This window comes from Pan troglodytes, chromosome 11, assembly GCF_028858775.2.
Source record: "Pan troglodytes isolate AG18354 chromosome 11, NHGRI_mPanTro3-v2.0_pri, whole genome shotgun sequence".
Classification (NCBI taxonomy): domain Eukaryota; kingdom Metazoa; phylum Chordata; class Mammalia; order Primates; family Hominidae; genus Pan; species Pan troglodytes.
In genome coordinates this window covers 54,972,858-55,000,773 of record NC_072409.2, presented here as the reverse complement: position 1 = coordinate 55,000,773, position 27,916 = coordinate 54,972,858, and the positions used below count along the sequence as shown (strand labels likewise).

Here is a 27,916-nt window from a genome sequence, read left to right as displayed (position 1 = left end):
AGCTTTGAGGATTTCATTGGAAACGGGAATATCATCACGTAAAAACTAGACAGAAGCATTCTCAGAAACTTCTTTGCTATGTTTGCATTCAACTCACAGACTTGAACATTCCCTTTCATAGAGCAGTGTTCAAACACTCTTTTTGTGAAATCTGCATATGGACAGTTGCAGCGATTTGAGACCTACAGTGAAAAACGAATTCTTTTCACATAAAAAGTGGACAGAAGCATTCTCAGAAACTACTTTGTGATGTGTGTACTCAACTTACAGAGGTAAACATTTTCTTTGATATAGCAGTTTTGAAACACTGTTCTTGTAGACTTCACAAGTGGATATTAGGACAGCTTTGAGTATTTCGTTAGAAATGGGAATAACTTCACATAAAAACTAGACAGAAGCACTCTCAGAAACTTCTTTGTGATGCTTGCATTCACCTCACTGAGTTGAACATTCCTTTTCATAGATCAGTTTGGAAACACTCTTTTTGTAGAACCTGTAAGTGGAAACTTGGAGCGCTTTGAGGTCTATGGTGAGAAAGGAAATATCTTCCCATAAAAACTAGACAGAAGAATTCTCAGAAACTTCTTTGTGATGTGTGTACTCAACTCACAGAGTTCATCTTTTCTTTAGATAGAGCAGTTTTGAAAAACACTTTTTGCAGCATTTGCAAGTGGATATTTGGATAGCTTTGAGGATTTCATTGGAAACGGGAATATCTTCACATAAAAACCAGACAGAAGCATTCTCAGAAACCACTTTGTGATGTTTGCATTCAACTATCAGAGTTGAACATTCCTTTTCATACAGAAGTTTTGAAACACTCTTTTTTTTTGTAACTGGTGGTGGACATTTGGAGCGCTTTGAGGCCTATGGTGAAAAACGAAATATCCTCACATAAAAACTAGACAGAAACATTCTCAGATACTTCTTTGTGATGTGTGCACTCAACTCACAGAGTTTAACCTTTCTTTTGATACATCAGTTTTGAAACACTCTTTTTGTAGGATCTGCAAGTGGATATTTGGATAGCTTTGAAGCTTTCGTTGGAAACGGGAATATTTTCACATAAAAACTAGACAGAAGAATTCTCAGAAACTTCTTTGTGGTGCTTGCAATCAACTCACTGAGTTGAACATTGTTTTTCATAGAGCAGTTTTGAAACACTCTTTTTGTAGAATCTGTAAGTGGAAACTTGGAGCACTTTGAGGCGTATGGTGAAAAACGAAATATCTTCCCATAAAAACTAGACAGAAGAATTTTCAGAAACTTCCTTGTGATGTGTGTACTGAACTCACAGAGTTGATCCTTTCTTTTGATACAGCAGGTTTGAAACACTCTGTTTGTACAATCTGCAAGTGGATATTTGGATAGCATTGAGGCTTTCGTTGGAAACGGGTATATCTTCACATAAAAACTAGACAGAAGCATTCTCAGAAACTTCTTTGTGATGTTTGCATTCAACTCACAGAGTTGAACATTCCTTTTCATAGAGCAGTTGTGAAACACTCTTTTTATAGAATCTGTAAGTGGACATTTTTAGCGCTTAGAGGCCTATGATGAAAAAGGAAATATCTTCGCATAAAAACTAGACAGAAGAATTATCAGAAACTTCCTTGTGATGTGTGTACTCAACTCACAGAGTTGAACTCTTCTATTGATAGAGCAGTTTTGAAACACTCTTATTGTAGAATCTGTAAGGGAATATTTGGATAGCTTTGAGGATTTCGTTGGAAACGGGGTTTTCTTCACAGAAAAACCAGACAGAAGCATTCTCAGAATCTACTTTGTGAAGTTTGCGTTCAACTCACAGAGTTCAACATTCCTTTTCATAGGGAAGTTTTGAAACACTCTTTTTGTAGTATCTTCAAGTGGACATTTGGAGCGCTTTGAGGCCTATGGTGAAAAACGAAATATCCTCACATAAAAACTAGACAGAAGCATTCTCAGAAACTTCTTTGTGATGTGTGTTCTCAACTCTCAGACTTTAACCTTTCTTTTGATACAGCAGGTTTGAAACACACTTGCTGTGGAATCTGCAAGTGGATATCTGGATAGTTTTGAGGATTTTTTTGGAAAAGGGAATACCTTCACGTAAAAACAAGACAGAAGCATTCTCAGAAACTTTTTTGGTACGTTTGCATTCAACTCACAGACTTGAACATTCCCTTTCATAGAGCAGTTTTCAAATACTCTTTTTGTGAAATCTGCAAGTGGACATTTGAAGAGATTTGGGACCTATGGTGAAAAACGGAATGTCTTCCCATAAGAAGTGGACAGAAGCATTCCCAGAAACTAGTTTGTGATGTGTGTACTCAACTTACAGATTTGAACCTTTCTTTTGATAGGGCAGTTTTGAAACACTCTTTTTGTAGAATCTGCAAGTGGATATTTGGATAGCTTTGAGGATTTCGTTGGAAACGGGAATATCTTCATATAAAATCTAGACAGAAGCATTCTCAGAAACATCTTTAGGATGTTTGCATTCAAGTCACAGAGTTGAACATTCCTGTTCATAGAGCAGGTTTGAAACACTCTTTTTGTAGTATGTGGAAGTGGACGTTTTGATCGCTTTGAGGCTTATGGTGAAAAAGGAAATATCCTTCCCATAAAAACTAGAAAGAAACATTCTCATAAACTTGTTTGTGATGTGTGTACTCAACTCACAGAATTTAACCTTTCTTTTGATAGAGCAGTTTTGAAACACTCTTTTTGTAGAATCTGCAGTGGATATTTGGATAGCTTTGAGGATTTTGTTGGAAACGGGAATACCTTCATATAAAATCTAGACAGAAGTATACTCAGAAACATCTCTGTGATATTTGCATTCAAGTCACAGAGTTGAACATTGTCTTTCATAGAGCAGGTTTGAAACACACTTTTTGTAGTATGTGGAACTGGTCATTTGGAGCGCTTTGTGGCCTATGGTGAAAAACGAAACATCTTCCCATAAAAACTACACAGAAGCATTCTCAGAAACAAGTTTGTGATGTGTGTACTCAACTAATAGAGTTGAATCTTTCTTTTGATAGAGTAGTTTTGAAACACTCTTTTTGTAGAATCTGTAAGTGGATATTTGGATAGCTTTGAGGATTTCATTGGAAATGGGAATATCTTCATATAAAATCTAGACAGAAGCATTCTCAGAAACATCTTTGTGATGTATGCGTTCAAGTCAGAGAGTTGAACATTCCCTTTCACAGAGCAGGTTTGAAACACACTTTTTGTAGTATCCGGAAGAGGACATTTGGATCGCTTTGAGGCCTATGGTGAAAAAGGAAATATCTTCCCATAAAAACTAGACAGAAGCATTCTCAGAAACTAGTTTGTGACGTGTGTACTCAAATAACAGAGTTGAACCTTTCGTAAGATAGAGTACTTTTGAAACACTCTTTTTGTAAAATCTGCAAGTGGATATTTGGATAGCTTTGAGAATTTCGTTGGAAACGGGAATATCTTCCTATAAAATCTGGACAGAAGCATTCTCAGAAACATCTCTGTGATGTTTGCATTCAAGTCACAGAGTTGAATATTCCCTTTCATAGAGCAGGTTTGAAACACTCTTTTTGTAGTATCTGGAAGTGCACATTTGGAGCGCTTTTAGGCCTATGGTGAAAAAGGGAATATCTTCCCATAAACACTAGACAGAAGCATCCTTATAAACCAGTTGGTGATGTGTGTACTCAACTAACAGAGTTGAACGTTTCATTTGAAACAGCAGTTTTGAAACACTCTCTTTGTGGAATCTGCAAGTGAATATTTGGATAGCTTTGAGAATTTCGTTGGAAACAGGAATATCTTCATATAAAATCTACACAGAAGCATTCTCAGAAACTTCTTTGTGATGTTTGCATTCAAGTCACAGAGTGGAACATTCCCTTTCATAGAGCAGGTTTGAAACACTGATTTTGTAGTATCTGGAACTGGCCATTGGAGCGCTTTGTGGCCTATCGTGAAAAAGGAAATATCTTCCGATAAAAACTAGACAGAAGCATTCTCAGAAAAATGTGAAGGATGTGTTTACTCAACTAACAGAGTTGAACCTTTCTGTTGACAGAGCAGTTTTGAAACACTCTTTTTGTAGAATCTGCAAGTGCATATTTGGATAGCTTTGAGGATTTCGTTGGAAACATGAACATCTTCATATAAAAAGTAGACAGAAGCATTCTGAGAAACTTCTTTGTGATGTTTGCTTTCAAGTCACAGAGTGGACCATTTCCTTTCATAGAGCAGATTTGAAACACTCTTTTTGTAGTATCTGGAACTGGACATTTGGAGCGCTTTGAGGCTTATGGTGAAAAAGGAAATATCTTCCCATAAAAACTAGACAGAAGCATTCTCAGAAACTTCTTTGTGATGTGTGTACTCAACTAACAGAGTTGAACCTTGCTTTTCATAAAGCAGTTTTGAAACACTCTTTTTGTAGAATCTCCAAGTGGATATTTTGATAGCTTTGAGGATTTCCTTGGAAACGGGAACATCTTCATATAAAAAGTGGACAGAAGCATTCATAGAAACTTCTTTTTGATGTTTGCATTCAAGTCACAGAGTTGAACACTTCCTTTCATAAAGCAGGTTTGAAAAACTCCTTTTCTGGTGTCTGTAAGTGGACATTTGGAGCGCTTTGAGGCCTATGCCGAAAAAGGAAATATCTTCCCATAAAAACTAGACAGAAGAATTCTCAGAAACTTGTTTAAGATGTGTGTACTCAACTAACTGACTTGAAGCTTTCTTTTGATAGAGCAGTTTTGAAACACTCTTATTGTAGAATCTGCAAGTGGATATTTGGATAGCTTTGAGGATTTCGTTGGAAACGGGAATATCTTCATATAAAATCTAGAGAGATGCATTACCAGAAACTTCTTTGAGATGTTTGCATTCAAGTCACAGAGTTGAACATTCCCTTTCATAGAGCAGGTCTGAAACACTGATTTTGTAGTATCTGGAACTGGACATTTGGAGCGCTTTGTGGACTATGGTGAAAAAGGAAATATCTTCCCATGAAAACTAGACATAAGCATTCTCAGAAACAAGTTTGTGATGTGTGTACTCAAGTAACGGAGTTGAACTTTCTTTTGATAGAGCAGTTTTGAAACACTCTTTTTGTGGAATCAGCAAATGGATATTTGCATAGTTAGAGGGTTTCATTGGAAACAGGAATATCTTCATATAAAATATAGACAGGAGCATTCTCAGAAACATCTCCGTGATGTTTGCATTCAAGTCACAGAGTTGAACATTCCCTTACATAGAGCAGGTTTGAAACACTCTTTTTGTAGTATCAGTAAGTGGATGTTTGGATCGCTTTGAGGCTTACGGTGAAAAAGGAAACATCTTCCCATAAAAACTAGACAGAAACATTCTCATAAACTTGTTTGTGATGTGTGTACTCAACTAACAGAGTTGAACATTTCTTTTGATAGAGCAGTTTTGAAATGCTTTTTTGTAGAATCTGCATGTGGATATTTGGATAGCTTTCAGGGTTTCGTTGGAAATGGGAATATCTTCATAGAAAATCTAGACAGAAGCATTCTCAGAAACATCTCTGTGATGTTTACATTCAAGACACAGAGTTGAACATTCCCTTTCTTAGAGCAGGTTTGAAACAATCCTTTTGTAGTATCTGGAAGTGCACATTTGGAGCGTTTTGAGGCCTATGGTAAAAAAGGAAATATCTTCCCATAAAAACTAGACAGAAGGATTCTCAGAAACTTGTTTGTGATGTGTGTACTCAACTAACAGAGTTGAACCTTTCTTTTGATAGAGCAGTTTTGAAACACTCTTTTTGTAGAATCTGCAAGTGGATATTTGGACAGCTTTGAGGATTTCATTGGAAACGGCAATATCTTCATATAAAAAGTGGACGGAAGCATTGTCAGAAACTTCTTTGTGATGTTTGCATTCAAGTCACAGAGTTGAACATTCCCTTTCATAGAGCAGGTTTGAAACACTCTTTTTGTAGTATCCGGAAGTGGACATTTGGAGCGCTTTGAGGACTATCGTAAAAAGGAAATATCTTCCCGTAAAAACTAGACAGAAGCATTCTCAGAAACTTGTTTGTGATGTGTGTACTCAACTAACAGAGTTGAACCTTTCTTTTGATAGAGCAGTTTTGAAACACTCTTTTTGTAGAATCTGTTAAGTCGATATTTGGATGGCTTCGAGGATTTTGTTGGAAACGGGAATATCTTCACATAAAATCTAGTCAGAAGCATTCTCAGAAACTTCTTTGGGATGTCTGCATTCAAGTCACATCATTGAACATTCCCTTTCATAGAGCAGTTCTGAAACACTCTTTTTGTAGTATCTGGAACTGGACATTTGGATTGCTTTGAGTCCTATGGTGAAAAAGGAAATATCTTCCCATAAAAACTAGACAGAAGCATCCTCAGAAACTTGTTTGTGATGTGTGTAGTCAACTAACAGAGTTGAACCTTTCTTTTGATAGAGCAGTTTTGAAACACTCTTTGTGTAGAATCTGTAAGTGGATATTTGGATAGCTTTGAGGATTTTGTTGGCAACAGGAATATCTTCATATAAAAAGTGGACAGAAGCATTCTCAGAAACTTCTTTGTGATGTTTGCATTCAAGTCAGAGAGTTGAACATTCCCTTTCATAGAGCAGGTTTGAAACACACTTTTTATAGTATCTGGAAGTGGACATTTGGAGCGCTTTGAGGCCTATGGTGAAAAAGGAAATATCTTCCCATAAAAACTAGACAGAAGCATTCTCAGAAACTTCTTTGTGATGTGTGAACTCAACTAACAAGGTTGAACCTTTCTTTTGATAGAGTAGTTTTGAAACACGCTTTTTGTAGAATCTGCAAGTGGATATTTCGATAGCTTTGAGGATTTCGTTGGAAACGGGAATATCTTCCTATAAAATCTAGACAGAAGCATTCTCAGAAACATCTTTGGGATGTTTGCATTCAAATCACAGAGTTGAATGTTACCTTTCATAGAGCAGGTTTGAAACACCCTTTTTGTAGTATCTGGAATTGGACATTTGGATCGCTTTGAGGCCTATGGTGAAAAAGGAAATAACTTCCCATAAAAACTAGACAGAAGCATTCTCAGAAACAAATTTGTGATGTGTGTACTCAACTAGGAGAGTTGAACCTTTCTTTTGATAGAGCAGTTTTGAAACACTCTTTTTGTAGAATCTGCAAGTGGATATTTGGATAGCTTTGAGGTTTTCGTTGGAAACGGGAATATCTTCAGATAAAATCTAGACAGAAGCATTATCAGAAACGTCTTTGTGATGTTTGCATTCAAGTCACAAAGTTGAACATTCCCTTTCATAGAGCAGGTTTGAAACACTCTTTTTGTAGTATCTGCAACTGGACATTTGGAGCGCTTTGTGGACTATGTTGAAAAAGGAAATATCTTCCCATAAAAACTAGACAGAAGCATTCTCAGAAACTTGTTTGTGATGGGTGTACTCAACTGACAGAGTTGAACCTTTCTTTTGATAGAGCAGTTTTGAAACACTCTTTTTGTAGAATCTGCATGTGGATATTTGGATAGCTTTGAGGATTTTGTTGGAAACGGGAATATCTTCATATAAAATCTAGACAGAAGCATTCTCAGAAACATCTCTGTGATGTTTGAATTGAAGTCACAGAGTTGAACATTCCCTTTCATAGAGCAGGTTTGAAACACCGTTTTTGTAGTATCTGGAAGTGCACATTTGGAGCGCATTGAGGCCTAAGGTGAAAAAGGAAATATCTTCCCATAAAAACTAGAGAGAAGCATTCTCAGAAACTTGTTTAGGATGTGTGTACTCAACTAGCAGAGTTGAAACTTTCTTTTGATAGAGCAAAACAGTAAATTGAAGTTTAAAATAATTGTAACAATTGCATCTTATATATCAGGTGAGATTTCATAGTTTGGTTCAAGTAGTTTTCAAGTGACAAATTTTCAAGTTTTTAAGTTTTCAAGAGTTGTGCAACTTCATCAGCCAGAAATCAAGCAAAACGCTAGATAAGTAGCAGCAGGTGCAGGATTCTTGATATTGAAACTTTTAGGACTTTTCTCCTTCAGGATTCCAATGTTGTACATTTTATTTCCAGAATAACCCCTATGCATAGGATAAAGTAGTTTCACATGTTTGATTTTTCTAATTAGTTATTTGGGTCTCAAAATGTCCAGTTTATCAAAAAATCTTGTGCTGTGTACTGGGGACCATCTACTATAGCCTGATCATTGAATTTTTCAAGAACCTAAGGGGTTCCCTAAGTCTAAGGAAGACAATCAGTGTCTACAAGTCAGGAGGAGAAGGGGAAAGGGCATTCTAATCATTGCTTTGTTTTCATTGATTCTGTTGCTGCTTTCTTGCCATTGAAACTACTCTTGCAGTCTGCTAATGATTAACCTTTGCCACCAGGATGCCCTTTCTGTTTGAGATCCCTCAATCTTCATGTTGATCCATAAAAAGACTTCAAAGTTACAACTATTTTTTTTAGCTCCCAGACTAACAAAAATAATCTAGCTTTTTGTCTTGACTACCAACCGCTCTGGATTTTTTTTTTTTTTTTTTGAGATGGAGTCTCGCCCTGTCACCCAGGCTAGAGTGCAGTGGTGTGATCTTGGCTCACATAACCTCCACCTCCTAGGTTCAAGCAATTCTCCTATCTCAGCCTCCGAAGAATCTGGGACTATAGGCACACACCACCACGCCCGGCTAATTTGTGTATTTTCAGTAGAGATGGGGTTTCACCATGTTGGTCATGCTGCTCTTGAACTCCTGACCTCAGGTGATCCATCTGCCTTGGCCTCCCAAAGTGCTAGGATTACAGGCATGAGCCACCATGCCCGGCCCACTCTGGATTTAAGGACAGTTCTTCCTTCAATCAGCAGCCAAAGAGTCCTGATTCCTGATTCTAATTAAGAAGTTTAACTTGGTATTCTATTTCTGATGGAAGGATGGCTGAAAGAAGGGAGACTCAAACAACAGATGAAGGCAAAATACTCTGTACTGAATTTTCAATGTAATCTTAATTTCTTTGTTTAATTGAGATGACCCAAATTCTTTTTTTTTTTTTTTTTTTGATACGCAGTCTCGCTCTGTTGCCCAGGCTAAAGTGCAGTGGCATGCTCTTGGCTCACTGCAACCTCCACCTCCCGGGTTCACACCATTCTCCTGCCTCAGCCTCCCAAGTAGCAGGGACTACAGGTGCCCGCCGCCACACCTGGCTAACTTTTTGTATTTTTAGTGGAGACTGAGATGACCCAAATTCTTAACTGCCTCATAAATACTGTTAATATATTGAAAGTTTTGCCCTAGCCTTTTATTAAAGTCAGCTATATAGAAAAAGTTTCTCCTATCTTGAAATGTATTATTAAAGACATCATCCCCAATAATATTCCATATTCTCTGTTTAGGAACCCCAATTGTTTTCAAATTCAAGAATTCAGAGAAATCTACTTGTTACAAAAGAGTAGAATGGATAATGGGCACCACATCCTGAAGTGTATTTTAATAAAAATTCATGTGAGATGGTTCAAAATTTCATTAACTACTTTATATAAAAAGAAATGCCTGGGAGAATTCTGTTTCTAGCAGAGTGGCAGACTGATGCCTTGAACAACCCTCTTATTACAAAACGGAATACTCCACATGAAAACAAATCTTTTCAAATGCATTGTTAAGCTGTGAAGAGAATAACGAAAGTTCTAAGAAACCAAAATCTAAATGAAAACACAAGTCCAGGCAGGCACTGAAAACCTAAAAAAAAAAAAAAAAAACTGAAGAGGCCAATTGTTGGCAAGCATGTGGAACAGCAGGAACTCTTTAAGCTGCTGCTGGTGGCGGAGGCCAAGCCACTGTGCTCCCAGAACACAACACAGAAGCCTCCACACTGAAGCAGACCACAGGTGCCCTGGAGTCTCCACTCCACCCAGGGATCCTCCAGCAGAAGTGGGTGCGCCCCTGCATACCTGCAAGTCCCATATCCAGACCTACTGTTCAGGGCCATGGGATAACAGCCAAAAATAGGAAATCATTTCACTCATCAATGGAAAAATGGTGACACAGTCATATAATGGAACTCAACAATGACGATAAATCAATGTCTGCCATAGACAAGAACATGGATGTGTTCTGTAATACTGAACCAAAGAAGCCAGGCTAAATAGAATGTGTTGTATTTTATAGAAGTCAAAACCAGGCAGAACAAATCTACATCAGGAACTGGGAAAGTAGCTATTTTGTGGGTTGGGGCAGCAGTGCCTGGGAGAGGCCACAGGTCAAGGCTACTGCTTGGTCCAGGGCGTGGCAGCCTGGTGTGCTACAGTTCATCTAGATGCACACTTATGATTCGGGCACTCTTCTGTATGTACATTAACATTTCAATAAAAAGCTTATTAAAACATTAAAGCTTTCAGAAAAATCCACATTGCTTCAGTAGAAATTAGCACATTAACGTTTAAAAAATACATGTATATGGTGGGGGAAAAAATAGTTCAAAAGAGTATCCAATGAAAAGTTTAAGAGGGAGTGATGCCAGCAAGGGGCTGATCAATAGCCCCTTGCACTCATCCCCTGACAAAGACAGCCAAAGCAGCAAACAGCTATATTTTGATGAAAGTCACTAAAGGAGAGCCCCAGAGTGCATCAAGGAGTAGCAGAAATCCAGTAGAGCCTGGAAAACAGGACGGTCACATAAAGGAGGGAAGGAAACATCTGGCCCCCACCACCCATTCCCCCAGAGGGATCAGCCTGAAGCAGAAGGGATGTCTCCCTGCAGGGATAAGGAAGCAAGAGGGGCCCAGTAGCCCCAGCACTCCCCTCAGAGAAGGAACTGACATTGTGCCCCACCCCCATGGACCAGCTGCTGCTGCAACATGCCCTCCTGGACCTGGACCACTTCGGGAGCATGTCCCACCCAGGGTGAGCAGCCACCGCACCCTTCTTCCATCCTCAGGCTTTGTTGCTCTATATCACACCCACCTAGTGGCCCACCACCCCCGAGCCACTGTTACACTGTCTTAGGCCATTTAGTGTGGCTGTAACAGAATACTTGAGACTCGGGGTAACTTATTTTATAAAAAAGGTTTATTTGGCTCACCCTGCTTGTGTCTGAAAAGTCCGAGATCGGGCAGCACAACTGGCGAGGGTCTTGTGCTGCTTCATCTCATGGGGAAAGTGGAAGGCGAAACAGGTGTATGCAAGGGGCTCACATGGCAAGAGAGGAAACACAAGAGTCTAGGAACCTGAACTCACTCTGATAACAATCCACTCCTGGTAACTAATCCAGTCCCATGAAAAGGCATTAATCTATTCATAAAGGATCTGCCCTGTGACCCAAATAACTCCCACTAGGCCCCACCTCCCACACCACCACATTTGGAATCAAATTTCAAATGGATGAAATTTCAAATGGCTGGTGGGAACAAATGATGTCCACATCACAGCATACACCTCACCTGCGGGGCCACGCTGCTGTGCCCCTCCCCTCCCAGCTGCCATTGCGCCCTGCCCTTTGGAGCCTGAGCTGACTTGGTGCCCTGCTTTCCAGGGAATCAGTGTCTTGGCCAGTCTAAGCAGTCACACCCCCCACTGCACGAGAGCTGAAGCACTGCCCTGCTTCACAGGGAATCAGTGTCTTGGCTGAGCTGAGCAGCCACACCTGCCAGGGATGAGCCAACATGGCACCCCCATATCCCAGGAAAACGGCATTGGCTGAACTGGGGTACCTTGCCCTTCAGGACAAACAACTGTAGAACCCTGCTTCCTTGGAACTGGACTAGCCCTGGAGAATCTGAGTTGCCCAGGCACCTGCCTCCCCAGGGAGAGAAGTAGTTGCTGCACTGGTCCCTGCCCCTGAGGGCCCAAGCCACAGTAGTGCTCCACCATTCTGGGGTCCTTGCTGATGATGTGCCTGGCCTTTCAGAGACTGAGATGCTGCTGTGTCCCACCACTGCAGGGTCCAGAGTCACTATCATGTCACTCCCATGTCCAGAGTCACTCCCATCCCCTGGGAGTTTACTTCTTAAACTCTTCGCAAAAACAGAGTGAGAGGAAATAATTCCAAACACATTTTACCAGGCCAGTATCACCTTAATACCTAAGCCAAACCAAAACACACACACACACACACACACACACACACACACACACACACACCAAACAAAAACTACAGGTCAATTTCTCCAATAAATTAAATACTGATGCAAACATCCTTAAAAAATTTTAGCAAATAGAATTCAACAACACATCAAAAACATTATACATCATGTTTAAGTGGGATTTATCCCTGTCATGCAAGGCTGGTTTAAAATATGTAAATCAATCAATGTGATATATCACATTAACAAAATGAAAGATAAAATGACATGGTCACCTCAATTGATGCAGTAAAAGCATTTAACAAAGTTTAGCAACCTTTCTTGATAAAACCTCTTAATAGTTTATGTATAGAAGGAAAGTTCCTCAACATAATAAACACCATTTATGAAAAACCCACAGTCTAATCATAGTTAGTGGGGAACAACTAAAGCTTTTCCACTAAGATTGAGTACAAGATAGGGATGGCCAGCCTCATCACTTTTATTCAATAGAGTACTTGCAAGAGCAATCAGATGAGAAAAAAAAGGCAACTAAATTAAAGAAGTAAAATTATCTCTATTTGCAGATGACAAGATCCTTTACGTAAAAAACTCCAAAGATTACACAAAAAACTGTGAGAACTACTAAATCAATTCAGTTAAGCTGCAAGGTATAAACTCAACATATAAAAATCAGTTGCATTTCTGTATACAAATAACCTAGCTGATGAAGCAATCAAGAAAATAATCTCATTTACAATAGCATCAAAGAAAAACAAAAACTTAGGAATAAATTTAACCAAGAAGGTGAGAGATGTGTACACTTAAAAACCATAAAACATCGATGAAAGAAATTTAGACATGAACAAATGAAAAGACACCCTATGTTTATGGATCAGAAGAATTAATATTGTTAAAATATTCACACTACCCAAAGCAAATATACAGATTTAACACAATCCTCATCAAAGTTCTGATGACATTCTTCACAGAACAGAATAAAGCAATCCTGGCCAGGTACAGTGGCTCACGCCTGTAATTCCAGCACTTTGGGAGACCATAGCGGGTGGATCATGAGGTCAGGAGTTGGAGACCAGCCCGGCCAACATAGTGAAACCCTGTCTCTACTAAAACTACAAAAATTGGCCGGGCATAGTGGCATGTGCCTGTAGTCCCAGCTACCTGGGAGGCTGAGGCAGAAGAATTGCTTGAATCCAGGAGGCAGAGGTTTTAGTGAGCCGAGATTATGCCACTGCACTCCAGCTTGGGTGACAGAGTGAGACTTCACCTCAAAAAAAAAAAGAAAAGAAAAGAAAAGAAAAAACAATCCTGAAACTCATATGGAACCACAAAAAACCCCAAACAGCCAACAGATAACTGTGAAAGAAAAAGTTGGAGGCATCACACCTCTTGATTTAAAATTGTATTACAAAGCTATAGTAATCAAAACAGTATGGTGCTGGCATAAAAACAAAAAAATAGACCAATGGAACATAACAGAGACCTTTGAAATAAATCCAAACATATACTGTCAACTAATTTTTGACAAGGGCAAACAAGACAACACAATGGTAAAAAAGATAGTCTCTTCAATAATAGGATTTTCACATGCAAAAGAATAAAATTGGACCCTGATCATACACCATACACAAAAATCAACTCAAAACAGATACAAGACCAAAGACCCATTTAAGACCTGAAACCATAAAACTCCTAGAAGAAAACATAGGGGGAAAGCCTCTTGACATTGGCCTTAGCAATAATTTTTTGGATATCGCACCACAAGCCAGGCTACAAATGTAAACATAAACAAGGAGGACTGCATCAAACTAAAAAGCTTCTGCACAGCAAAGGAACAACCAACAAAATGAAAGGGGAACCTATAGACTGGAAGAAATATTTGCAAACCACATATCTGATAAAGTGTTAATATCCAAAAATCAGTAAAGAACTCTTACAACTTAATAGCAGAAAAACAACCCAGTTGAAAAATGGGCCAAATAGGAAATGACCAATAGGAAATGGGGAGATGTACATTAAAATAATACAAAGTAGCAGACATGTAGAATGAACAAGTTAGAGATCTAGTGTACATCATGAGGGCTATAGTTAATAAAAATATATTGTCTTTGGGATTTTTGTTAAATAAGTAGATTTTAGCTGTTCCTGTCACACAAACAAAAATCTAACTATGTGAGATGGTAGCTATGTTAATTTGCTTCACTATAGTAACCAGTTTACTATCTATATGTATCCTTTAAGATCATGTTGTCAACCTCAAATATATAAAATAAAATTTATTTTAAAAAAGAAAAGTTTTCCTTCAATCCAGAAAGAACCACTATTACCACTTTTTGGTGTTCCATTCCAAAATATCCCACAAATATACAATTGTTCAATCAAATTTAACATTAGACTTTATACTTGAACATTCAAAGTATGTAAGAAATTATAGAAAAGTGTCTGTGTGACTCCCTGTCTGTAGAGCACAGGCTTCATCTCCACTAACATACACACGACCAGTACCTTATACAGAGAGTCCTTGTTTGTCTTTAGTCTGACACCATGGGCGAGCCTGAGTTGGCCCGTGGTCCACATTCCTGACCAGGTGTCTTTCTCACCCACTGGTTTCAACAAAGATGTTACTGGGTTTTAGAAGGCTGGGATGGAAACAGGATACCAAGTTCGCATGAAGACAATATGTGAAAAGAGGTAATTTACTTTAATGTTTTCAAAAGAAGATTCATATCCATATTGTGAAGAAACAAAGAACAAAACCTTCACTCCAAACTTCTCTACCTGGCTGCAAAGTATTTGAAGGGAAAGCTCGCTAAGGAAACTATTCTCATAGATCACAGAACTGTTACTGGGTGTGGCCAGGGGACTGCAGACACAAGGCAAATGGGCACACTGCATAAGACTGGGAGATCTAAGGCTGGAGCTGCTCAACTCCCTGGAGACCTGACTCCAGCCTCTTGTCACACTGGCTAGAAGTCAAGCATGAATGGTAACACCCTGCCCTGAACACTACTTAAGACACTCACCGCTCATCCGCAGCTTATCCTCAAAGCTACCCTGGAAAGCTCCTTCTGGAGCTCAGAGTGCTCTCTTGATCTGCCCCCTTATCCCACTGACAGTTCGAATCACAGCATCTTCAAATTTGGCCACTTCCAAGGCAGAATTAAACATTCCCTACAGGTATAGCAAGATAAAAACACACACACACAAAATCATATACTTTATGCTTTACTTCTTACTTCAAACATACATCCTTGATTAAAGAACAAAAACAACTCACTGAAGGGTGATAAAATAATCAAAATGTATTTGCCCCTGAAAGTGGAATTACTACCTCAAAAAGAATACAACTCTTTCATTTTCCCCAAAATAATCATGTGAGTTCATGGGCATGCTCATCACTGCTGTCTGTGTGGAAGAGAAGATCGAAGAGGGATTTACTGGACTGAATTGGCCTAGGAAGCCTTTGCTGGCATCTCTCAGACTGGACTGCAGCCCAGATCCTTTTACTCAGATGCATGCACTTAGAACATGAAAACAGTAAGATAAACGCCGGTGGTATTATTACCTTATATTGCAAGAACATTTTATGACTTCCTAACTCTGTGTTTTCAATAGAAACATCCCCACTAATGAAATTGTCAATAAATGCTGCTCAAACCACCCTCCCCAAATACTGAAAAACAGTACATCCATTTCTCTGTACCCTTGCCAAGTTGTCTGCAAATGCTTTGTCGATTTTTCTACTGAGTTAGACAAACTTCTGATTTTTTTCCCTTTCTTAACACCAATTTAAAAAGTAGGAAACAAAACCTAGTGGATAAAATGACATATTTTCAATATGAGTTCTGTAGCAGTCTCACGTGGAAGTCAGGAGTAACAGCCTCAATTCCTAAATAGCTGTTTACCACTGCTTTTTTGAGCATATTTAAGTAATACAGAATATAAAGGAGCAAACAAAATATGAAGTTTATAAAAGATTTCAAACACTTTTCTAAAAATATGAGGCCCACATTTTAGAGGTATTTCATTCCTTTTCTCAAACAATATGGACATTTATAAATATGAGAATATATAGATATACAGACCTTAATAAATGAAGTGTTCTTGAAAATTTTATATGGAAAACCAGTTAGCTTTAATCTCTTCACAATTTTTATGGATTTATCCAGATCAAGGACAACTCCTGTGGCAGCTATCCGAAAATCAGGCTAACAGGAGCCCCAAAATTTGAAAATAGGAATAATATTAGCAAGAGAAAAACTTCAATTCTATGTGACACAATAAATTACCAAAGTGAATTTTACTTACAATTAGTTAAGAAAAACAAGAGAGACCATCTGAACTTGCAACCCAGTGGTTTGACAAAAGCAATCCAAAACTTTAAAGTTGGTAAGCCAAACTAACAAGGGTGACTTGAGGCCAGGCACAGTGGCTCATACCTGTAATCCCAGCACTTTGGGAGGCCAAGGCAGGTGGATCACCGGAGGTCAGAAGTTTGAAACCAGTCTGGCCAACATGGTGAAATTCCATCTCTACTAAAAATACAAAAATTAGCTCGGCATGATGGTGCATACCTGTAATCCCAGCTACTCGGGAGGCCAAGGCAGGAGAACCACTTAAACCCAGGAGGCAGAGGTTGCAGCGAGCCAAGATCGTGCCACTGCACTCCAGCCTGGAAGACAGAGTGCAACTCTGTCTCAAAAAAAAAAAAAAAAAAAAAGAAAGAAAGAAAAAAAAGGCTACTTGAGTACTTTCCTGAGAGTGATTTCAGAGGAATGTAATTTTACTATAATGATTTATTTGGAACGAAATGGAAAAGAAAAATACAGTTGCAATGTTTAGGAAATTAAAATTTGGACCTCCAGGGAAGATTCCATCTGCTCATTATTCTGCTTTCTTCTCTGTTAAATGGGACCAGTAAACCCTGCCCTGCCTGACTGGTCAAATGAAAATGGAGTGAACAGACTGCTACCCCAGCACAGCTGCAGGGAGTCTTGTGTCTGGGTGGTCTCTGACGGCTCCTCATAACCTCATATAGTGCTTAGCACATGGTGAGCACTGCTTAAATACTTGCTTAGATAAATAAATACAAAAGATGCATAAAAATAGGAAATGTACCATTATAATTCTTCCACCTCCCCTCCTCTAATCCCACACCCTACTGAAAAGGATGTACAAAGATTAAAAGCAAAGGGAAATTTACTTTATATTAATAAAAATGAGTAATTTTCAACTTAAAGTCTCATGTACATAATAACCCACATTCAGGATATATTTCTCAAACCAATCTGTAAAAGAAATCGTCCAAGATAGTTACCATTATGCCACTGACAGACTGTATTGCCAAGAAACCAGTTCCCTGTGGAGTGATAGGGTCTTAAAGGAAAAGGAAAAAAAGAAATATAGCAAACCAGAAATTTTAGATTCTAGTTTAACATACTGGATATGGACATTTAGATTTGGATATAGATGTACATATATACTCCAAACCACCTCCCCGCTCCCAGAAAAGAGAAGCATCTTAGGAGTGGAATTTTATGAAAGGAAAAGCACAAAGCTAAAATAACACAGCCTGTAAAGTTTAATCTCGGCAATAGGCAAGTTATTGTAATCATATTTTACCCCAAAAGGCTGCTCCACAATGCATGTGCTGTGGGGTACACTTTAGAAGCCTTTGTCTTCCATTGTGGTCTTCGATATAATACAGCAGGATGGTCTGAAACCTCCTTCACCCTACAGAAAATATGATTGGATCTTGGGACTTGAGGATTTTCTTATACCAGCGATGTTTCTTCAGACGCATCTGAGGGGGATGAGAGGGTAAGATGATTGATGGAGGGGAAATCCACAGAGCCTCAGGCACCAAATACGCAGCAAAGGGACCCACCTGCACGTGTCCAACATTTCCCTCACTGTTGCCCAAGCCACCCAGGATAATGGGGTAATGGGGGTCAAAGTTCTGCACAAATTCACAGGGAACATTTTCAATCTCAACGCAGACATACATCCCAGGTCGAAAACCCTCATACTGAACTCTGGCTTCATCATCTTGATCTTCAAATTCTACGTGATTCAGCTGTACATGATGGGGTGGGGGGGAAAACCTGTATGCTGTTATTTGTAATAAACATAGGATTAACATGAACAAATGAGCAATTTCTAAGTAAAGGAACTGTGGACAGAATTATGTAGGCTTTATCCTATTAAAAATACTACACATTTGGCCGGGTACAGTGGCTCATGCCTGTAATCCCAGCACTTTGGGAGGCTGAGGCAGGCAGATCACATGAGGTCAGGAGTTTGAAACCAGCCTCGCCAACATGGTGAAACCCCGTCTCTACTAAAAATACCAAAATCAGCTGGGCATGGTGGTGCATGCCTGTAGTCCCAACTACTTAGGAGGCAGAGGTGAGAGAATCGCTTGAACCTGGGAGACGGAGGTTGCAGTGAGCCAAGATCGTGCCACTGCACTCCAGCCTGGGCAATAGAGCGAGATTCCATCTCAAAAAACAAACAAACAAACAAAAAAACCTACACATTTTACCTCTACAGTCTGTTCAGAATATGTCCCAACCATTTTCTTCTCTCCTGCTCCAAGGGACAGCAAATGTAGATAACTGTGGAGCCCTGCGTGCTCGAACATTGGAAACATCCCCAGTCCACACTTTCTTTCCTTCCTCTCCAAATAATTCTTTCACACTTTTCCCTTGTCTTCAAACACCCACCACCACCCTCACCTTCACTCAGCTGATGGCTGTTTCCTGATTCACTCCAAAACCAAAAGAACCTCTACGGTCAACCCTCTACCAGGGTTTCCTCCCATATCCAGCCTTATCAGAGCTCTGACCTGCCCCATAGAGGAGCTATGTGTGGCTATTTAAATTAAAATTAATTACAATTACATAATATTTAAAATGCAGTTCCTCAATCCCACTAGTCACACTGGAAGTGGTCCATATCAACCTGTGGCCAGTGTTACAATATTGGGAAGCACAGACATGCATCTCCATGATCACAGAAAGTTCTACGGGCAGCTCAGGCACAGATGATTTGTCCATGCCTCTACTCAGGGCCACACATCACTTGCTCACTAGACACCATCCACTCTTCCTGGACTTTATTCCAACAGCTCTTCACTCTGTTCTCTCTCTCATCTCAAAACCTTTTGATTCCACTTCTTCCACCAAAAACTGCTTCATTTCTCTGCTTCTCTCTGCAGCAAAACCCCACAAAAGTTTTCCACAGTTGCAGCCTCCAGTTCCTCTGCTCCCATTCTCCTACATCCATGAAAATCGGTGCTTGCCAAGATCGCTGAAGGCCTCCACGCTGAAGGACTCCTCCAGTGGTCAACTCTGCCTTTACCATAGTTAACACTGCAGCGGGATCTGAACAGTGCTTCGCCTCCATGTACAACTGGACTCCCGCATGCCTGCATGCTCACACTGCTTCTCCCTCTCCCTCCTAGGCACTGCTCAGGCCTCACGGCCGCAATCACCCCATCTCGCCCATGCCAGTCTTGCTCCTCCCAGTCACTCTGCACTCACTCCCCGGCCACCTCACAGAGTTAAGTGGCATCTACATGCTGAGGGCTGTACATCTAAGTCCCTGGCCAGACCTGTCTCTCCAGACTTGACACTCCGCTTGTCTGCATGTTACCCAGCCGAAACAAACATCATCTTCCCAAAACTGCATCTGCAGACAGTTTCCTATCTAACCTGAAACAACCCATCCTTCCAGGAACTTCCAGTCGCCATCCTCATTTCCTCTCACACGCCCCACATTCAGTCCACCAGGAAATCCTACTGACCCAGCTTCCAAATAAACTCTATCCGGGTTTGACTCTTTGTCTCATCTCCACTGCCAGCCCTCTGGTTTGTGCCACCGGACTGATCTCTACCGGACTGATGTCTTGGCAGAGTGATCTGATTACCTGAATGTCTCTCCTCTGCTCAAAACCCTCCAAGGACTCCCATTTCAGAGTGAAACATTCAGTCTTTTCCAATGGCCCACAGGGCTCTAGGTAATTTTAAATTGTAAATGGTGTGAAGCAGAAACTTCAGAGTTACCCTAGTCATGCCTTTCAAAGGGCAACACAGACTAGCAACCACTAAGCTAATGCCTAATCAGGAAACAGTCCTTTGACTAGATGAAGATCTACGATGAAACTCCACTTCACAAATCATATACCTAATCTGTTCCAGCTTACACAGGCACTCCTGACCTCACTAACAAGACGCAACTCAGAGGCTCACCATAAACTGTACACACGTTTCTGTGTCTGTCTCCTTCAGAGTGAGATCACCGCCTCCAGCAACCTGCTCAGCACCCCCAGGCAGGAGGGCCACACCATCTCCCTTTATCTCCGCATCTGACCTTATACTCCACATGTCCTTCTGAACTCTGACCAGGATGAGTTTTCAGAGCACTTCCCCTGGGAGCTCTGCTGTGTCCATAAGCCACACGGGCCACTGATCACCTGCCATTCAAATCAGGGAGCAGCGATCGGAATAGGCAGCATTGGCTTGCACTGAAATAAACACACTGTCTCAGATCACTACATTGTAAAAGTCTCAAAAGTAGAGACCATGTCTCAGTCACTTCGGTTTCCTAATTTTTGTTACAAAACAGGTATGGATCTTTTTCTGGTGATCTTCTGACTGTAGAAACAATGAGCTCACTGCATGAATAAACACACTCACATGCATCTACCCAGGAGTCCAAATGAAAGGCACAGAAGCAGGATAGGAAGCAGGGACCCAAAGAAAGTCAGGGATTCCTGCACTATGTGATAGTCTTGACAAGGGGCTGAGAGGAACTGAGGTTTCTCACCTGCGCTTCTTTCTGCATTTCTCCTTTAAGATCAAAATATGTGCTTTCTCCTTCATCATATTCCGCATCAAACATCTCCTTCAATTTTCTCTTCTTATCCAAATGCTTTTTCTTGGCACTTTCTTCTTCATCGGGGTCAATTTCTTCCTTGTTTCTCTATATCTTCATTCTTAAATTTCCAGAAGAAAAAATTTTGTGTATGTTTATGAAGGTCTTTTCCTTAAACATTACATTTTTTAAAGTTCTATTTAAACAAAAATCTTAGCAAAAATCTGTTATCATTATCAATAAAACAAAACAAAACACAACATAACCTTTGTCTCTGAATAACATGGTACTGCTACAGGAAATTGTTACATCTGCATTACAATTAGCTGCTATTCCTTAAGCTGGCTGGGAACACAAACTAGAATAAAAATAACAGACATGTCCCTCACCCAGATGCTCCCAGACTCTGTTCTAAAGAAATATTAGGGAGAACAGGGACTTCATTCTTTTAAATGACACTTAAATTTAAAGAGGAGAATGATGGCAATGGTTGAATGTAAGTCTGAGAAGCTAAGACTTCTGTGAGTGAAAAATCACAGCGGTCTTGGCAAATGACTATGGCAAGAAACGGTAGTAACTGTCGTCCAAAACTTAATAAGTAAACAAGAAAGCTTCTCTTTGGTCCCCACATCCCCACCCTTTAGGAAGGAATCTATCCATCCAGTCTGCAATCTTCACACATCACAAGTAAGATTTGCATTTCTCAATGTGGGCCTCTCTCAGAACACAATGACCAAGAACAGCCAGCTACGACAAAGTCATACCTGAGTGTCGGGGCCCGATTTTCCCTTGTGCATGTCCCGTTTCCAAGTCTTCAAAGTCACCGTAGAGCTCCTCTGGGAAAAGAACACCCAAAGGCTGCTCTGTGAGCCAGGCATGCATGTGCTGCTGGCCCCACCCACGACAGGCCCACAATGCGCTCCGCCTTCCAAGCCTCATTCTTACTGTTCCCGTCACTAGACACACAGGCAAAACTTTGCACTAGGGAATGCTTCGTAAAAACAGTTAGTATTTCATCATCTGTTTAGGTAAACTAAATGGACCCAATCCACATTTCCGCACTTCATGTCAAAAATCCCAATCTCAATTTTTCCAGTATAGATAATGGACACTCTTTCGTTTTTGTTTTTTTTTTTTTTTTTTGAGACAGAGTCTCACTCTGTCACTCAAGCTGGAGTGCAGTGGCACGATCTCAGCTCACTGCAACCTCTGCCTCCCTGGTTCAAGCAATTCTACTGCCTCAGTCTCCCGAGTAGCTGGGATTATAGGCACCCACCACCAGGCCTGGCTAATTTTTGTATTTTTAGTAGAGATGGGATTTCACCATATTGGCCAGGCTGGTCTCAAACTCCTGACCTCGTGATCTGCCCTCCTCAGCCTCCCAAAGTGCTGGGATTACAGGCATGAGACACTGCAACCGGCCAATGGACACTTTTTATGAAAGACACAGAGGTCTATCTGTGTCCCCCAAATGAATAATTCAAAGAGTGAATGGAAAAGTCCCATGCTGATAACCAGCACATGTGAAAAGGAGTCTCAATGTAAGTTCAACACAACACAATCGTGTAACACACCTAGGGGAAATTTTAGATCATATAAAACATAGCATTTAGATTAAGAGTAGAGCCCCAAACCACACCAAACCCATGGGAAGAGCTTATTCACTCATTCATTCCTTCATTTGTTTTTGGAGCTCTGGGTTCAATTATAGTTCCCACTCTTAAAAGAAATAGACAAGTAAGGCTGGGTGCAGTGGCTCACACCTGTAAACCCAGCACTTTGGGGGCCCGGGAGGCAGAGGTTGCAGTGAGCCATAATTGCGTCACTGAACTCCAGTCTGGGTGACAAAGTGAGACCGTGTCTCAAAAAAAGGAAAACAAAAGAAAGAGGCAAGTTAAAACTCATTTGGGAGAGCAATGTTTAGAAGGCTATTAAAACATTTTCACATAAGGGCCAAAGAACCAGGTAGATGTTATAAAAGATAGGAAGCTCCTATTTATAATAAAAGCAAAAAAGGATAAAATAGGAATAAACCTAACAAGAAGTGCACCAGAACTTTATTTATTTAAAAAAGAAGAAAAGCTTTAATATGCTACCAAAGGACAAAAGGAATAGCATCACTACCAACACTCGTAAGTGCTCTCCACACCAGGCACTGTGTTAAGTACTTTCCTTGCCTTAACCACATTCTTCAACCCAAGGAAGTAGATGTTGTAAATATTATATACTGAATAATGGTATGTCCTCATTTGAAAAGGAAGACTCGACATCACAAATATGCCAATTCTCCCTTTAGCCCAGTTACAACCCGAAACCACCACTAAGGATTTCTGGTCTAGAGAAGATAACACATTATACCCTCCTAAGAAATGTAACCCAAACTCTAGAAATAATAGAGAGGAGATGATCAATGGAGAATTCTGAAAGGTGGACAGAAAAAGGCTGCTGAGGGACTCTAGGACTAGGGAATGCATAGTGGCCAGGTGTCTCCCTGGACCTCATCCAATAGGACGGTGACCCAGGCCCAGAGTTTCCCAACTCCCAACGTAGCAATAGAAGGCAACCCAGGCAGACTCAGTCCCCGCAGATCAAAGGAGATCTTCCCCACAACAAGAAAACCAGCTCCACACACCAACACAACCACCATTCCCCACCCACCTAGCTGCAGCAGGTGGCCCAGCCTGGGGCACCTCCCCTGTTCCCTCAGGTGGGCAACAGCAGGGACTGGTGGGAGAATCCCAGTGATACATATTAGCCAAACAGACCAAAATAACACCATGAAGGCTCTGAAATTAAATTGCCATTGGAATCACAGCCCACAAAGTAGACCAAGACCTACAGACTAAACCTAAATAGGAGGACTGCCTGCAAAAATAAAAAAATTACATAGGCAGATGTTGGAACCACCTGACTCATCACTTATGTCAGTATAAAAATGCTTCAACAAGCAACTACAAATCCTATGGCAACAATCAAAGAACTGAAAACATCAGCAAAGAAACTGAAGAAGAATCAAATGGAAATTACAGAAATATAAAATACAGTAACAGAAATTTTAAAAAAATCTAACTGGATGGGCTCTATTGAGTAAAAGTGGAGACGACAGAGGAGAGAATCAGAGAAACTGAAACCTGATCAACAGAATTCACCCAGTCTAAACAATAGAGAGAAAATAACCTGAAAACAAATGAACAGAGCTGCACGGACCTGTGGGATGATAACAAAAGACCCCGCATTTATGTTATCTGAGTCCCACAGGAGACCAGAGCTGCGAAAGCATGCAAATAACTAATTCCTGAGGGTTCCCATGTTTGGTGAAAGATATAAACTTACAGATTCAAGAAGGTGAGCAAACCTCAAAGTATACCAAAAGAAAGCAACACTGATTAAACTTTCAAAACTAAAAACAAAGAGCAAAAATGGCAGAATGCCTGTAGGGACACGCCAACTCAAATGCCATGGAGGCCAGAAGGAAGTGGCACAACATTTTCAAGTGCTTAAAAAAACCAACCAAACAAAAAAACTGTTGGCTGCAAATTCTATATCCCATGAAACTACCCTTCAGAAATGAAGAGAGAAATAAAGACATTCTCAGAGGAAGAGAATATAGGAATTTGTCACTGGTCAATTTAGAAATGCTAAAAAGTGGCTACAGAAATATGTTCTGTCATTTCCACAATACAAAAAATTAAAACAAAAAATCAAAATAAAAAATGGCTACAGAAAGTTCTTATGCAGAAGGGATGAATATGGGACTATGGGAGGAGGGACAAAGGAAAGACCAGAAATGTGGATACATACACGAGACAATCCACAGTTCTTAAAATCACATTTGACGACTGAAACAAAAACTATACCACCACGTACTACTCAAGCCAGTGATTTATACAAGTGGAAAAGGTAAAGAGACATAAATGCAAGGCAGGTTTCCACACTTTGAAGTGGTAAATACTGGTACCAGTAGACTACTATATTACAATACACATATTGTAACATCCAGAGCAAACACTTTAAGACTATACAAACAGATACACGCAACAACATTATACAGAAATAGATAAAGATGGAGGGAAAGAAAAAGGAAACAAGCAAATAATAAAAACATCAGACATAAGCAATTATGTAACAATAAGCACCTTAAATGTAAATGGTCTAAATAAACCAAAAGACAGATTGATGGAGAGCCTATAATAAACACATGGTCCAACTAAATACTGTTCATAAGAAACTTCAAACTCACTTAAGGACCTAAGTAGGTTGAAAGTAAAAGAATGGAGAAAGATATCCTGTGAAATCATTAATTTTTTAAGGAAGCAGGAGTGAATATATTAATATCTCATGAAGTAGACTTCAAGCAAAATAATTTACCAGAGCTGGAGAGGGTCTTCACTGAATTTTAAGATCTAAAATTTCCTATGCTGCCTTGACATCTTTGAGCCTCACAGGGCCCCAAAGGCCTAGCCGTGGGTTTTCCTGTTTCTACCAGACACCCCCTACCCCGCCACCCAACAGGAAAGGCTCCCCACCTGGCTAGTTCTTTTATCAGCCAGAACAGTTGCACCTCAGCCTAAGAAGTTTCACTTCACCTGTCTGCCAGCCCATGAATTTATTCAAACAAGCCAATTGCTCTCCCCCTCGGGAACCATTGGTCATCGTGTGCTCTTGTTACTACCAAGCCTGCCTGCTTCCTCAGCCCCCAGCCCTCACTCCGCTACAGAGTGCGGTGCCCATCTGACCCTGTGTGGCATGCAGTGCCCTCCTCTGAGCTGTGGGTATATGTGACTAAAACACTGCTGTCAATCTCATCCATCCACGCCAGGTGTCGTGTTCAGCCATCTCCTACACTTTAGGGCAGGGACCCCTCCTTCACCAATGGGGTGAAAAGGAAGTGACCATAACAACTGCTTAATGACAAAAGGATTAACCCACCAAGAAGACATCTACTTCAACATCCTCCTCTTAGCAACTGTTAAAACTAGGCAGAGGCCGGGCACAGTGGCTCATGCCTGTAATCCCAGAACTCTGGGAGGCAAAGACAAAGGATAGCTTGAGGCCAGGAGTTCGAGCCTGGGCAACATAGCAAGGCCTCATCTCTCCAAAAAATTTTAAATTTAGCCAGGTGTGCCGGCACACACCTATAGTACCAGCTACTCAGAAGGTTAAGCCAGGGTAAGTACTTGACCCTAGGAAGTCAAGGCTGCAGTGAGTCATGTTTGTGCCACCGCACTCCAGTGTAAGTGACAGAGTGAAACTAGGCAGAAAAGGAGCAATGATTTACAAAAGATCTGAACAGTCAACCAGCAAAATTTGACATCCGTATAACACCCCACTCCCCAACAGCAAAACACACACATTTTTAAAGCCAATAGAAATCCACCAAGATGAGGTACACTTGGGGCAATAAAAGAAATCACAGCAAATCTTGCTGTGCGCCCCTCTGCGCCGGCGCCGGCGCCGTGCCCCTCTCTGCGCCTTCTTTTCTCACCATGGGGAAGCGTTTGGGGGCCTCTTGAGGGACCCTCTAGATGCTTCTACTCAGAGCCCCCAAAGCAGGGGAGCCTCCACTCCTCTGTCTGCAGCCTCCCCTGTCGGTTCTCGCTACCCAGGGTTCAGTGGCCTGGGGGCTGACGGAGGTGGTCGCCTCTGCCAAGGCCCCTCCCGGCACCTCCCTGGCTCATCCAGCCCACCTTCCTCCCACGCTGGCTCACGCAAAGTGCTCTGGTCACCAGGAGCCCTTCCTGACCAGCCCCGGCCCCTTCTTGGCCTTCGCCCATCTGGCCTCCCCTGGAGCCCTGATCTGGGTGCCGGGCCTGCTGGGTCCAGAGCCCACCCCGCCCTGAACAACCCCGAGTCTCAGCCACCCTCAGCTCTTACCCTTTCACAGCTGGGGAGTGGAGCCTGGGCCTGCGCCTCTCCGCGCCAGCGCCGCTGCTGTGCGCCTCTCCGCCGCTGTCCGCCTCTCCGCCGCTGGCCGCCTCTCCGCCTCTCCGCCGCTGGCCGCCTCTCCGCCGCTGTCCGCCTCTCCGCCGCGCCGTCGCTGTCCGCCTCTCCGCCGCTGGCCGCCTCTCCGCCTCTCCGCCGCTGGCCGCCTCTCCGCCGCGCCGCCGCTGGCCGCCTCTCCGCCGCGCCGCCGCTGACCGACTCTCCGCCGCGCCGCCGCTATCCGCCTCTCCGCCGCTGTCCGCCTCTCCGCCGCGCCGCCGCTGTCCGCCTCTCCGCCGCTGTCCGCCTCTCCGCCGCTGTCCGCCTCTCCGCCGCGCCACCGCTGTCCGCCTCTCCGCCGCGCCGCCGCTGACCGCCTCTCCGCCACTGACCGCCTCTCCGCCGCTGTCCGCCTCTCCGCCGCGCCGCCGCTGTCCGCCTCTCCGCCGCTGTCCGCCTCTCCACCGCTGTCCGCCTCTCCGCCGCTGTCCGCCTCTCCACCGCTGTCCGCCTCTCCGTCGCGCCGCCGCTGACCGCCTCTCCGCCGCGCCGCCGCTGACCGCCTCTACGTCGCTGTCCACCTCTCCGCCGCACCGCCGCTGTCCGCCTCTCCGCCGCGCCAACGCTGTCCGCCTCTCCGCCGCTGTCCGCCTCTCCGCCGCTGTCCGCCTCTCCGCCGCTGTCCGCCTCTCCGCCGCTGTCCGCCTCTCCGCCGCTGTCCGCCTCTCCGCCACGCCGGCACCGGCGCTGTGTGCCTTTGCAAGGGCGGAGCTGCGTTCTCCTCGGCACAGACCCGGAGAGCATTGCGAGGGCGGAGCTGCGTTCTGCTCTGCACAGACCTTGGGGCACTGCCTCGCTTTGGGACAACTCGGGGCCGCATCGACGGTGAATAAAATCCTTCCTGTTTGCAGCCATGTTTGTGGTTGGTGGCAGCGATGGACACTGCAGCCAGCCAGAGTGTAGAAAGGCATCGGGGTAAGTGCGCTATCCAGGCTGCACTGCTGGTGGCCTGGGACGGGTTGGGAGCCCTATCTCAGGCGTCAGTGCCGGTC

General features: G+C 42.1%; 1 protein-coding gene and 1 pseudogene across 2 annotated transcripts in view; one reads left to right on the top strand and one right to left on the bottom strand.

Annotated features, from left to right (window-relative positions):
• The window catches only part of LOC112204071 (monofunctional C1-tetrahydrofolate synthase, mitochondrial-like), a 151,096-nt gene that overhangs the window by 102,051 nt on the left and 21,129 nt on the right, over positions 1–27,916 (top strand). The gene's annotated exons all lie outside the window — the stretch shown is intronic.
• Positions 10,569–21,824, bottom strand: LOC129135999 (ribosome biogenesis protein BMS1 homolog; annotated as a pseudogene).